This window comes from Astatotilapia calliptera, chromosome 7, assembly GCF_964374335.1.
Source record: "Astatotilapia calliptera chromosome 7, fAstCal68.1, whole genome shotgun sequence".
NCBI classification, from domain to species: domain Eukaryota; kingdom Metazoa; phylum Chordata; class Actinopteri; order Cichliformes; family Cichlidae; genus Astatotilapia; species Astatotilapia calliptera.
The window spans coordinates 64,757,084-64,770,659 of record NC_137428.1 but is presented as its reverse complement, the minus strand read 5'-3'; the positions used below and the strand labels follow the sequence as shown (position 1 = coordinate 64,770,659).

At 39.3% G+C, this 13,576-nt stretch overlaps 2 long non-coding RNA genes across 4 annotated transcripts; one reads left to right on the top strand and one right to left on the bottom strand.

Annotated features, from left to right (window-relative positions):
- Positions 1–2,221: 2,221 nt before the first annotated feature.
- LOC145430210 (uncharacterized) lies at positions 2,222–8,833 on the bottom strand. The gene is made up of 2 exons (XR_013910676.1): positions 7,989–8,833; positions 2,222–4,763 (listed from the first exon to the last, which is right to left on the bottom strand). It is a non-coding gene; the product is annotated as an uncharacterized LOC145430210 (long non-coding RNA).
- A 1,016-nt stretch (positions 8,834–9,849) lies between these two features.
- Positions 9,850–12,956, top strand: LOC145430209 (uncharacterized). Of its 3 annotated transcripts, none has more exons than XR_013910674.1 (5): positions 9,850–9,891; positions 10,013–10,629; positions 11,006–11,153; positions 11,515–11,602; positions 12,184–12,956. It is a non-coding gene; the product is annotated as an uncharacterized LOC145430209 (long non-coding RNA). The 3 variants fall into 3 exon arrangements; XR_013910675.1 differs by lacking the exon at positions 9,850–9,891 and having other exon boundaries at positions 9,963–10,145; positions 10,594–10,629; XR_013910673.1 differs by lacking the exon at positions 9,850–9,891 and having other exon boundaries at positions 9,965–10,629.
- Positions 12,957–13,576: the final 620 nt, after the last annotated feature.

Here is a 13,576-nt window from a genome sequence, read left to right as displayed (position 1 = left end):
ACATCTTACCAAAAATGACACATCCCGAAAGGCACAGTGAAGTAGTAATGAATGAACTGGAGAGAAAATCATTTTCTGTCAAAAAAGAAGCTTGTGAATGCATTGCACTGATGGAATTAGTACTGTGGAAATAAGCAGCTCATTATACTAAAATGATCCTCCAGCCAAGACAGTCATTTTTTCCTGTTTACCGTGTACTTTTTTGGAGCTGTTTTTTATTTGTTAAATCCAGCCAGCAGTTGTTGAAGATTATCTCAGGATCAACAGACAAGCTTTTCTTTCTTTTTTTTCTTTGTTGTGTGTGTGTGTGTGTGTGGGGGGGGGGGGGGGTTACATAAACATTTCACACTTTAATATAAGTGATCAGCAAAAGACACAAAAAACTGTGGCACATTTCTTCCACAATCTGTTTATTATGGAGCAATTGTATCCTCATTTTAAAACAAGAGCCTTGCCCTTCATAGTATTTACATATTTAGGAGAACTTACTATAATTTTTCATAGTTCTGCCTGTGTTTTGGGTGTCCATTTAGGGAAACTTAGGCACGAATCCCTGCTTTTTGCAGATGATGCGGTTTTGTTGGCTTCAATGGAGCGTGACCTTGCTCTTTGCAGCCAAGTATGAAACAGAGAGGATGAGTGTCAGCTCTTTCAAATCTGTGGCCATCATGTTCTCTGAAAAATGGTAAGTTGTAGGGCTGGGTATCGTCACTGATTTATAGAATCGATTCGATTCCAATTCACAAGGTCCTGATTCGATTTGATCCACGATTCGATTCAATTTGATTGATTCGATTTGAACCGGGAAAATTTTGCCTCAGAAATATTATAATTCTAATCATTTATCAGTACATATCCATATTTTTATATCTATAAAAAGAAAGCTGACACTTGTGAGACTTCTTTTAGAGGTGTAAGCATCACAGCAGATGCCTTTGTGTCAAATTAACAGTGCATAAAACACAGAAAAACATGAAGGAGATTTTCCTGGAACGTCTTTTTATAGCAGATAACCTTAAAATATTCTGCAGTAGAACAAAAACAGAAGAAAACCATAAATCAACATATAAGCATTACCTGATGCTGCTGAAGTGAAGCAGAGCAAAGTTACAGGGGTTGAATTAGAGACACAGCTAAGTGTTTTGCAATTTCGCATAATTTTAAAAAGTTTAAGTTTCTTCAGTATTGAACAGCAGAAATGAGGCTTTCTTGTCGGAAGTCAGTTTAAAATAAAAACCCCACAGCTGTCGACAGCGCCAGAGGTGGGACCAAGTCATTGTTTTGCAAGTCTCAAGTAAGTCTCAAGTCTTTATCCTCAAGTCTCAAGTCAAGTCTCAAGTAATGTCAGGCAAGTCAGAGTCGAGTCTCAAGTCACTGGTGTAAAAGTCCGAGTCAAGTCACAAGTCTGAAACTTTGAATTTCAAGTCCTTTCGAGTCTTTAAAAAAAAAACGAAAAAAATAATGTTGCAGTTAAATGCTAAATGTAAATATTAGACCATGTAATTTTAAAATCTGTGTTTTTCTCAACACATGACAAAATAGTGAACTTAGAAAATATACACAAATTGTGAAATTGCACCTCTATAAAATGCAGCTCAATTAAACCTAGCTCCAAGAATAATTTTCACAGTTCACAGTTCTGAGATAAGCTGCATGTTATTCTTGGATGCGGTTGTAGGACCGGCTTTAAAATCGCATGACAAAAATATCATACACATTAAAAAAAACTGTATCACCAACGTAGCCTGGACAACATTTGCTAGTTAGATGAAGTCAGCTATCTCATCGTAGCATATTTATATGCATATTTATAATCATACGGTTCTTGGAGTGAGTGCATACACTCATGAAGTTTAGTAACTTCAGGTCACTGCAACAAGCCCAGGTACAGTTTACCGACGGATGGGTACAGGACCTTGAAATGCACCGTGTAGAACGAAAGACCATCGTACGTATCATAAGTTTACCAGTCTCACAAATCGTCGTCATAAATACACATTCGTTAACCGTTTATTAATAGGACCTTTGAGCTCAACGGTAATTAATTAGTGAAGGAAATTGCCTTCCCGGGTTTCCTCCGTGGCGTGAGCGATAAGCAGAGTTCTGTCCTTTCCTTCTAAGATTCCTAATTATTTAAAGTAACACTCAGGTATGCCATTCAGCGTGTTAGTACGAGCTCGGGAGCAGCTTGGGAGAACAAGGAAACACAGACTGCTTCAGGTTGTCTTCCCAAATCGACTCAAAGGTTTATTTGATACACAGCAGTTTATATAGATGAAAAAAGGTTCGTGTGTCAGCTTTCCCAGTTCAAACCGGTACAGACCAAATAAGGAAACGTCTTCCTGCCTTCTGAGCCAAGAAGTATCCTGTGTGTAGTTTATCAGTTCAGCTATAATTTATGATCATCCCAGCAAAATACACTCCTAGACATAGAATACAGAGTTCTTTCATCAGTGAATTCTGAAACAAACCACCTAGCCTTTAACGAGCCTTTTCCAGGAGATAAGGAAAAGGGAGGATGGGAGTAAAGAAGTGGTCTCATCTCTGTGGTGTTTTCGACCTTGAGGTACCAGCCTGTAAGTCTCACATTAATTCTTGGGTCACAGAGAAAGAGAAAAACAACTAGTATATGGGCCTTATTGAGTAACAGTTTTCCTGTATAAAACAATATCCTGTAAATGCTTACCGTGGTATCAAAATATCATAACAGTTCCCCTCTTTTATTATTTTTTAAAAATAATAACTCAAATAGAAAGGAAAAATCACAAATGTAATAACATAATATAAAGACAAATCATAAATGTGAAACAAATCATAAATGTAACTGGTCCTTTGAGGAAGCTTAATATCAAAAATTCCGAGAGCGTATACATGGTATCACACAACAGACAATAATCATCAAAAACATGCTGCAACGGTTACAAAGGCTACAATTAGTTCCTTCCATCTTCCAAACGTGTCCTGTAGCCACTTATGTAGCCACTGACCGTGACCTGTATTGGCAATTAGTTCTATCTGCAATGCTTCAAGTTTATTCATAGCTTGTGTGAATGAACCGTTAGGAGCGGTATTATTGGGAATGAAAGTACAGCATACATCAACGGTTACTAGACCACAGGTACCGGTCCAATTAACAGGTAAAGCTAATCTAAGAGTATTATTGCACATCCAATAAGCATGTGGGATTGGTCTGGTCAGGCGCGTGACCATGTGTGATTTAACTAACTCCCCCCAGTCAGTATCATTTAAGACACCCTCTGGGGGAACAATGATCGATTCTCTGCTCGAACTTGAACTGTGTGTGTGTTCCTCCAGATATGATAAAACTTCAGCCACAGAGACAGCTAGCCATGTCTCATTACAGCGTGCACCTGGGGAGTCAGAGAAAAATGTGTAGTCATCCTTTGTATAATCTATGTGTGTGTCTGGGCCAGTTAACTTTAATCTGCGCAGACATATCATACTAGTATTAAAATGGAGAGGGATCTGTCCTAGGGGTAGTGAGGGCTTTAACCTATTCTTAGGGCGTTTCATTGGGGCGCAGGTCTCTGCGGTGTCATTAGATAACTTCAATAATTCGCCTAATGGAGTCTCAGGGTTAGTTGGTGTGTGTGTGTGTGTCTAAGTAAGCAGTCGAGAGGGCTCAGAGTCAACTGTAAAGTGTCTTTAAGGAGAGCATTATCTCCACCGATTTTCTCTAGTCCCTCAGTGAGGGGGAAACCGGATATGGGGTATCCTACTATTACCTGTTCTGGATTAGCCTTTGAACAGACATAACAGTTACTGTTTCCTAAATCACGAGCGGCTGTTCTGGCATTTTCATACCAGGCGTTAGCTCCTGTTCTAGAGGGCGCATAAGATGGTTTATTAGTGGCGTCTATGTTGCTATTTACTGATTTTAGGGAACGTGAGGAGTGCATTAAGTAGGTGTCTTGCAAAATGGAGCATGAGGTATAGTCAGCAAAATATGACCTGCAGAAATGTGAACATGGTTGCAGTTTACAATACAAAATAGCAAAGAGAAATCCTAAGGTTAATGCGATAGATATGATAAATAACCTAAATATATAAGAAAGTATATAAGAAAAACAGTTCTTCAGTTGTCTCCTGGCCTGGTCCCAGGTTCGAGAGACATTGAATAAGCGTCGTATGATGACAATGGGCATTTCATTTTCTCCATTATCAGGATGAAATGAGTCTGGCTTTATCAGGTTAGACATCATGTGGTACTTTTGGCTTTCTGTTCCTGCTGGATGTTTGAGTACCTTGTTGTTGTTCTTTCAGACGTTGTGTCTTAATCAGTGATTGTGTGTGTGTGTAAATTGGATCCTGGCGCTGGCTCGCCGGAGATGTCATCTACCCGTGTGTTTATTTGCTCTGGATCCGGGCGCTGGCTCGCCGGAGATGTCGTCTGCTTGATCCGACGCCTGAGATGGTCCGATTGGGCTGGTCTTAACCCTGCTGGCATGAATCCACTGAGGTTGTCCGTCTGTGAGGATGCTGGTTCTTCGTCACTGCCAGTAAAGCCTGGGGGCTGGAAAACGCGGCCTCCCAGAGTGTCCTTGGTTTTAGTGGCTTCTCCAACATGCGTCTCCTTGTCTCCACTGGTGGAACTGTGGAGGGGAAAAGCTGAGAGAGACAAACTTTCTGATAGTTATTATTCAGTTTTTCTACCAGGTTGTGAACATCAGTGGACAATGCAATATACATCACCTTCTACTAGCGGTGCCCCTCTGGAAGCTGACCATGGTCTTGGAAATAGTCTTATTTCAAATGGAAATAATTTGGTTACTGCAGATTGAGTCATTCTAATCTCACACAGGACTTGAGTAAGTAATTTGACACAGGTCATTAAAGTTTTAGCACACTTTTGAATTACTTCTAATGTGAATGAAGATCCTCTATCACTGTTAATCTGGTGAGGTATTCCGAATCTGGGTATTATTTCATTGCTCAACTTTTTGACAGACTACTTCTGCAGTTTCTTTTGATGTTGGATAAGCTTCTACTCATTTACTAAATTGATCCACTATTACCAGTAAGTACTTGATGCTTCCTTGTGCTGGCATATGTGTAAAATCAATTTGTAATGTATGAAATGGAAAATCTGGTTGTGGTAAATGCTGATGTTTTGCTTTTGAGCTACCTACATTAGTTCGCGCACATGTTAGACAGGTTGCTAATATGCTTTTTACTGCATGTGATGTTTTCTCAATTACAAATCTTAATTTTATTGCCCCTATTACCCCTCTTTGTCCGACATGACTCACACAGTGAAAATGTCGGACAAGGACTGGCAGTAGGGAAGATGGGAGGGCAATCAAACCCTTAAGATGTTGTATAAGCCATCTCTGTCATCTAAGGTACAGTCATTATTCTATGCAGAGGCTTGCTCTTGTATGAATTTTAAATCAACATTTGTGTCTAAATAGTCTGGGAGTGTAACAAGTGGCAGCTGTAGGGGCACAGATAATACTTCCTGCGGCGGTGGGAGCTGTGATGCAGCTGCAGCCTTGGCTGTCACGTCTGCTAAGGCATTACCTGTTGCTTCGTCTGTGTCAGCTGTACTGTGTCCTTTCGTTTTTACAACTGCAACGGCCGATGGCAGCTGTATAGCCTGAAAAAGTCTTTGAACAAAATCAGAATTTAGCAATTTATTTTCCATCAGCAGATCTAAATCCTCTCTGTCTCCACAATGTGCCAAAGTCATGCACAACGCCAAATGCATAGCGGCTGTCTGCGCAAATTGTCACATGCTTATCCAAATGTAGCTCACAGGCGCGTATTAAAGCCATGAGCTCTGCTTTTTGTGCTGAGTGAAATGGTAATGAGTGAGCCTCTAGTATGATGTCAGGCACTGTTACCACTGAATAGCCACAAAGAAATGAGTTGTCATTCGGCCTTGAACAGGACCCGTCCACATAAACCGTGGCTGAGTCTGAGATAGGTGTTTGCTCTAAATCTGGACGTTGTGCTGTGGATTCCTGTATACGTGTCATGCAGTCATGAACATCAAGCCTGTCTGAGCCATCCTGTCGGTCAGAAGAACACAGAATAGTATCAATAAATGTCATGGCGAATCACGTGTGCTGCTCGCTTTTATAGTGAGATTTGCATATGTTGTTTAGTTATGTTTGCTACAATGGTCGTGACCTGGTGATTGGTGTGTAGAATAGTGTCATGTGAGAGTGTGAGCTTCTCGCAGTCCCTTATCATGATAGAGCAAGCTGCTACTGCCCTCAGGCAGGCCGGCATTCCCTGAACAATTCAGGCAGCACCTTTGAGTGGCGGAGGTCAGCACTCCCTGTAATGCATTGAAAGAGGCAGTCATTTCTGTGGACCACAGTATTCGAGGAGGCTTGTCTTTTTTACAACAGTCACGCAGAATGTGGTCATGAAAAGAACAGTCTGGTATCCACTGTCTGCAATAGTTCACCATGCCTAAGAAGGACAACATTTCCTTCTGTGTAGTGGGCCGAGGGACAGAGGTCACAGCTTTGACCCTGTCTGCAGTCATGGAACGTTTTCCGTGAGACAGTGTGAATCCCAAATATTGAACAGAAGTCTGACAGTACTGCATTTTCTTTGCATATGCTTTGTGGCCAGTCTTTTGGAGGTGCTGGAGAAGCATGTGTGTAGCAGTTTGACATAGTTTTTCACTTTCAGCACAGAGGAGGAGGTCATCCACATGTGGATCAGGGTGCAGCCCTCAGGAGGAGTAAAGCTGTCCAGGGTAGCACGGATCACCATTGAGAAAGCAGCAGGGCTGTCTATCATGCCTTGAGGCAAACGAGTCCAAGTGTACTGCTTATTTCTATGTGTGAATGCAAATAACGGCTGTGTGTCTTCATGACTGAGAAAAAGGAGCGGAGCATAAATCCACCACGGTAAAGTGTGTATGCAATGCATGTCAATATGCTGTGAACATCTGAAACGAGAGGTGGCAGAGGAATGTTGACTGCATTAATTTGCCTTAAGTCTTGTATGAAACGCCATACGCCAGGTTTGTTAGGCTTTGGCACAGGATTGACAGGAGTGTGGGCTTTATTACTCCTGTAGTCAATAAATCTCCTATGATGACATCTAGAGCTGCGGCTTTTTCCGTGGAAAGGGGATGTTGCTTGACATATACTCGCTTTTTGTTTTTTTAGCTGTGCGTGATAAGGTATGCAGTCAATAAATCCTATATCATTCTCACTTTTTGACCACAATGTCATATTCTGGTATTCAGCTGGCAATGTAACTGCAGAAATAGTACAGTGGATAGGATAGGTTAGATCTATGTGTCGACATGGTGTAGTTATGTCATAAACTATGTCTGAGTTATGTGACAAAATCACTGTTTGACCTTCACTTGTGTGAGCAGTTATCATGTTGTTGAACAGTGTGAGAGAAACAAAAGTGTGGCTCCCAGTCATGGGATTACCTGTTAGTGGCGTCTGTACACGTTTTTTTTTTTTTTGGCACAGTGTGTGACATAGAGTACCGGACAAAAGGATGTTGAGTTCATTCTCTGCTGAGGGTCCAGCTGACACAGAGGATGTTCCTTCTCCATCATGTCGGTACATAGGGCAGAGAAAACATAAGCTGTTATCAGTGTCAGCAAACATTTCACCCTTTATGTTAAATGAAATACACAAATTCATTTTTGCTTTGGGTGTCTGCGGCTGCTGGAAAACTGAGCTAAATTTGCACCTCTAGCTTGTCCAACAGTGCATAAAGCGTTTTATGAATACTAGGATAGATTCATCAGGCTTCTGTTTACACATAGTTACTGCATTTAAGTCAATTTTGTCTCTGGACATTGTTAGCAGGAATTTCTTTAGATTCTTAAAGAAATCGGCGACTTTGTCATTATTTACCCTCCTTTTGTCCATAGCGGTAACATTTGATGCATCACGACGCGGCATTCTATCATATATTTTCTACAGGACTTTTTAAGCAGACTACTTTTCTTATCACAAATGATATTCAACATTTCTACTGACCTGTTTTCTGGCGATAATCGTTCGGGATAAGGCTCCGAAAAGAAATTAGAATGCATTGAACTTCTTAAGTTGTAAACAAAGTCAGTCACATAAGCACTCCCGCATGTTCTGGATACGTGATCATGGACGTCTTCACCGATTCGCGGATGTAGGTTACACGTAACCGGAAATGGGAGTTATACTGAGCCGTTATTTGAGACTTTATTTTGTATTTTATTAATTTTTGGTTTTACAGGTACTTTAGATTTTTTATCGGACCTGTCTGTGGTCTTTGAATAATTCTGACCCATGTTCAGTGATTTCCAGAGGGGTTTACACGCTAGGAGGATTTAGGTTAGTATTTTCGCTGCGGCACAGCTGAGGTCACTTTAAATTTATTGCTAGCAATTTTTTGTTTGTGTGAGCAACTCTCACTTAGCGAGCAACTTCTCGCTTAACGAGCAACTTCTCGTAAAACAACAGGCAACTTCCTGTGTCTTTCTGCTTTTAATTTACTGCTTTTAACCCTTGTATGGTAATCGGGTCTGTGAGACCCGTTTTCAGTTTTCTTTCGTTTTTTTTTTTTTTAACAAAATTAAATTTAATTATTTACTAGCTTTCTGTGAGTGAGCAACTTCTCACTTTTTAACGTACGTTTCAAGATAACAGGCAACTCCCTGTGTCACTCTTTGATGAGCAACTTCTCACTTAACGAGAAGTATTTAAGACAACAGGCAACTTTCTGTGTCACTTTTTCTGAGTGAGCAACTTCTCACTTTTTAACGTACGTTTAATTAAACAATTAATTATTATTATTATTATTATTTTTTAAACAAAATTAAAATATTCAAGACAACAGGCAACTTCCTGTGTCCACCAACACCACACAAGGGTTAATTTACTTTATTCGGGGACTGAGGAAGTCAGTCAGTGTATCTCTCTGGATCACTAAGTGAAACTTCGTCAGCATATCCCGTTTTTTTATGGATTCGGGGACTGAGGAAGTCAGTCAGTGTATCTCTCTGGATCACTAAGTGAAACTTCGTCAGCATATCCCGTTTTTTTATGGATCGATCACTGAGAGAGGTATAATATGGTCTCTATATAAATATGAAAGACACATATTTACCTTCTGTCAGGATCCCACTTCTGACACCAAAATTGAAGGAAATTGCCTTCCCGGGTTTCCTCCGTGGCGTGAGCGATAAGCAGAGTTCTGTCCTTTCCTTCTAAGATTCCTAATTATTTAAAGTAACACTCAGGTATGCCATTCAGCGTGTTAGTACGAGCTCGGGAGCAGCTTGGGAGAACAAGGAAACACAGACTGCTTCAGGTTGTCTTCCCAAATCGACTCAAAGGTTTATTTGATACACAGCAGTTTATATAGATGAAAAAAGGTTCGTGTGTCAGCTTTCCCAGTTCAAACCGGTACAGACCAAATAAGGAAACGTCTTCCTGCCTTCTGAGCCAAGAAGTATCCTGTGTGTAGTTTATCAGTTCAGCTATAATTTATGATCATCCCAGCAAAATACACTCCTAGACATAGAATACAGAGTTCTTTCATCAGTGAATTCTGAAACAAACCACCTAGCCTTTAACGAGCCTTTTCCAGGAGATAAGGAAAAGGGAGGATGGGAGTAAAGAAGTGGTCTCATCTCTGTGGTGTTTTCGACCTTGAGGTACCAGCCTGTAAGTCTCACATTAATTCTTGGGTCACAGAGAAAGAGAAAAACAACTAGTATATGGGCCTTATTGAGTAACAGTTTTCCTGTATAAAACAATATCCTGTAAATGCTTACCGTGGTATCAAAATATCATAACAATTAGTAGTGGAAATAATTTCTGGTACCCGTCACAGAAATGTAGCAGTGACAATAATATATGCTGCACTGAAAAAAAGGGACTGGCCATCTCTTGGATTTATGTAAGCATCTTGCATGTATTTAACACAATTGCCTCATGTTTTAAAGATAAATGTAACTATATAGTGTAGAAACTACATGATATGCAGAAAGGGTGTATTAAATTGTTTATATCATGTTCAGGTGAAGTAAGTCAATAAGATAGCAACGTTAAATCTCGTGAAACCACGCGTGATTTCATCTCGCGGGCTTTGGATCGTGGTTTAAAAAATGCATCCATCTCAGTCAAGTCGAGCAGCCAACTCTACGTTTTTTGGTATGTCTTGATTTTTTGAATTAATATTTACCATATTTCAGCCAAATGTAGTTAAACGTCTAAAGTGCCGCCATGTAACATGCTAAAAAAGAGCCGTTAGCTTATTTGCTGTTTTATCTGTTATCAAAGAATTGGCGCTTTTTCATTTGAATTTGTCTTTGGCACAAGAGCCGTAATATCACATTAAACCTAATTACGAGGCACTCATAACATAATTTGGTTTTCTGTGTGAATAGATTTGTCAACTGACTCTTCAGTTACATTGTGTATTTACTGCACCGTGGTGTTAGTGAGATTTTGGACATTGAACAGCTTTAGCTAATATCATCAGCGGTATTATGCTAGCTTACATCCCTACCCCTCCTGCCCTCACCTGCTGTCCTTTTGTTTTTGTTTTTGTTTTTGTTGATGCACATTGAGAGACCACATCTATTCTGCATTTCACCAGGAGTCAGCTGATGGATTGTGGGTTCAAGGTGTTATGGTAAGAAAGTATATTCTATTTTCGCTTAAGGTTTCTGTAACTTAATTATAATAGGTTTTTTATAATTATTAGGTGCATGCATACTCAAATAGACCACCCTATTAATACAACTGAGAAATCCAAAATCTGCCATAGGTTTGACTTATACCTGTATGTATTGTCAGAAAGGTGATTACTGGACTCACATTAATGCACACTTGAACTAAAATGAGGTTGTAACTTGTGGGTTCTTGGGTTGCAAATCAGAAATAAACATCTTTGGATTTTTTTAATCCCATAAGATCTGGAAACACAGTTTTTATTCAACAAAACATTACTGATTATTAACCAAGCACAGTGCCTGCTGTTATTTCAAAATAATTTTATGTCATTTCAGATGAAATGCAGCATTCCAGTGCATCCCAACCATGCCTTTACAGGTTTCTGACGGAGCTGAGTTTCTCTCTGACAGTCTGCTGAAAGTGTTTGCAAAGTGATCGGGGGAACAGGGCACAAAGCTAAAGGATGTAGCTGCCATGATGACAGTAAGACCTTTAAAATTCTTTAACTACAAAGTGTATATGTATTGCATTAGGTCAGTAAAAGATTTTTATGCTGCATCCATTGAAACAGTCAACTATTACCTGTGAGTACTGATTCCACCGAAAGGATGCCATAATTTTCGTCATGCATTTACTGGCCCACTGAGAAAAATTGATCTTTTTAAAAAAATAAATGTTCTGGAAACTATATATCCATAAAGTTGATGTCAAACAGGAACTTTTGATATTGCTTTGTAGATGCTGGTGTTGCATGTTGACTGGTTTAAGTTTTGGTCTGGGATCATTTTCTTCTGTGCTACTGAAAAGTTCACAAATCTCTGTTTTCTTTGTTATAATACTTTAGGATGACATTAATGCTCAAAGGGAGTCTCATCAAAGTGCTCCGCATCTGTGTGAAAGACAATTGCAACATCTTGGTGCAGGAGTTCATGGTGAGTGTTTTATGAGTAGATTGTGGCTTTGCAACATTTTAAAATGCATTTAGTTATCCACTTGATCCTCATTGGACCAGTTAGGACCAGTAGTCCTCTTTAATAATTTGAAGTTCACATGAGGCCTGGTAGTGAACTCAGCCGCCGGCCCTTGAGGCCCCACCCCTGTATTAGGGTTCACATCAGTGTGAAAAAACTTTAAATTTTTCATTCTAGTGAACAAAGGAAAATCCCACCAATATTTACATTAGCTTTTGTTTGAAAAAAAAAAAGACCAACAGCTAACCAAATTGTGGGGCTGAAAGTCTAAATTCTAACATCTTCTGAGTGACAAAACCTGGATTTCTGATGGGCCGGTGTCTTTCTAAGAAAAACTAATGTAAAGCATTTGAAATTATGTTTTTCACCCTCTCTTAGAAACTCTGTTAGACCATGAATGGCAGCATGGCAGGCCACTCTTTGGCTATAGCTATTTACTATGTTGCTTGCATTGGTTTAAATTACTCTAACATTAGAACTGGTAGATTCAAAAGAGATGAGTTTAAAAAGGAATCTTAAAGAAATGTTTTGTGTTTAACCAGGACTTGACTGAGGCCACTGCACAGATTGAGAAAACCACAATGAACATCTGTCTCCAGAGGATGCACCAGGCAATGACTTTTCTGACGTTGGCATCATCATCGAGGGTATAGTAGTTCTTCAAGATCTGGATAACGTGACCTTTGCAGTAGCCATGCTGTTTGGACCTTTTTTATTCCTTCAATATGAGTTACCCATCACAACTCTGCTACACTTTTGAGGTGATTCAAAGGGTGGTAATGGAGTTGGAAGCAACTCAGCTCTCAAGAAAAGCTCACAACTAAGACAAAACTGCTCCTGCAACGAAGCTCACTGTTATGCATGTGAGGTGACCAGCTCTAGGTGAGAAGACATTTAAATCTCACACTTGTTCTGCTGCATTTTTGAAGCTCAATTCCAGGAACAGATCGCAGGGTTCATTTTTATATACACTGCAACTGCCATGAGGACGAGCCGTTTTTTTGTTGTTGTTGTTGTTTGTTTTTCCTTTTGCTCTGTACAAGTTCTCTGTTTGGCAGCATTTTTAAATTTCTCTTTGTATTTTTTCTTTCTTTTACTAGTGAAGAGATGTAGCATGAACAGTTATGCAGTCTAAATATCCCATATGGGCCGTGTGAAATGGTATTTTCAGTTTCATTCAGTTGAAGGAACGTTGAATATTTCTAAGCTTGCTGTTTTGAACCAAGATGTCACAGTATGATCAGTGCTGTAATTTTTGACAGTCACTGTATCAATGTTATTTTTGCATCTCTTGAATAAAGGTTTTGACCTGCAAGTGCTAATTTCTTTAGTTATTGGGGTAAAATGGGTAATGTTAATAGGAAGGTGTTTGCCAATTCAGTAACCTAATTTAATGTTAATGGAAACTAACATTACCTCAAATTGTTTAGTTATAATTGTTGTTTAACTGAATCTTGACGTCAGAGGCCTTAAATAGAATGTTTTGTATTGTTCTTTCCCAACATTTTTCAAAAGAAAGAGTCTAATTTCTTTGCTGTGATTGATTCCAGAGAACACGGAAGAACTGACATTATTTAACTGTTGGTTTATATAGATTCAGTAGTGGAGTAATGTCAGTTTAATTCTTTACCTACTGTCAATGCAGTGAAATTAGACATTTTGTTTTGAAAGGTTACTGGTGGATGCCAGCAACCATCTTGGAAGAGAACAATATAATCTGTTATAAGGCCTCCATTTGAAAATTGTGTATTTGATACTAGAATATAATAGCAAAATGTAATTTGAAGATAACATGTAGTATTTAAGTGACCAAGTAGTATTGGGTAAAAGTTATTGAATGGTGTTGGGATAAAGTGAGAAAATTGTGAAGGATTAAAATATTTCAAGAGCTCAAATTACTTCATCAAAACATGTTTAAGTCACATTTTATCAACA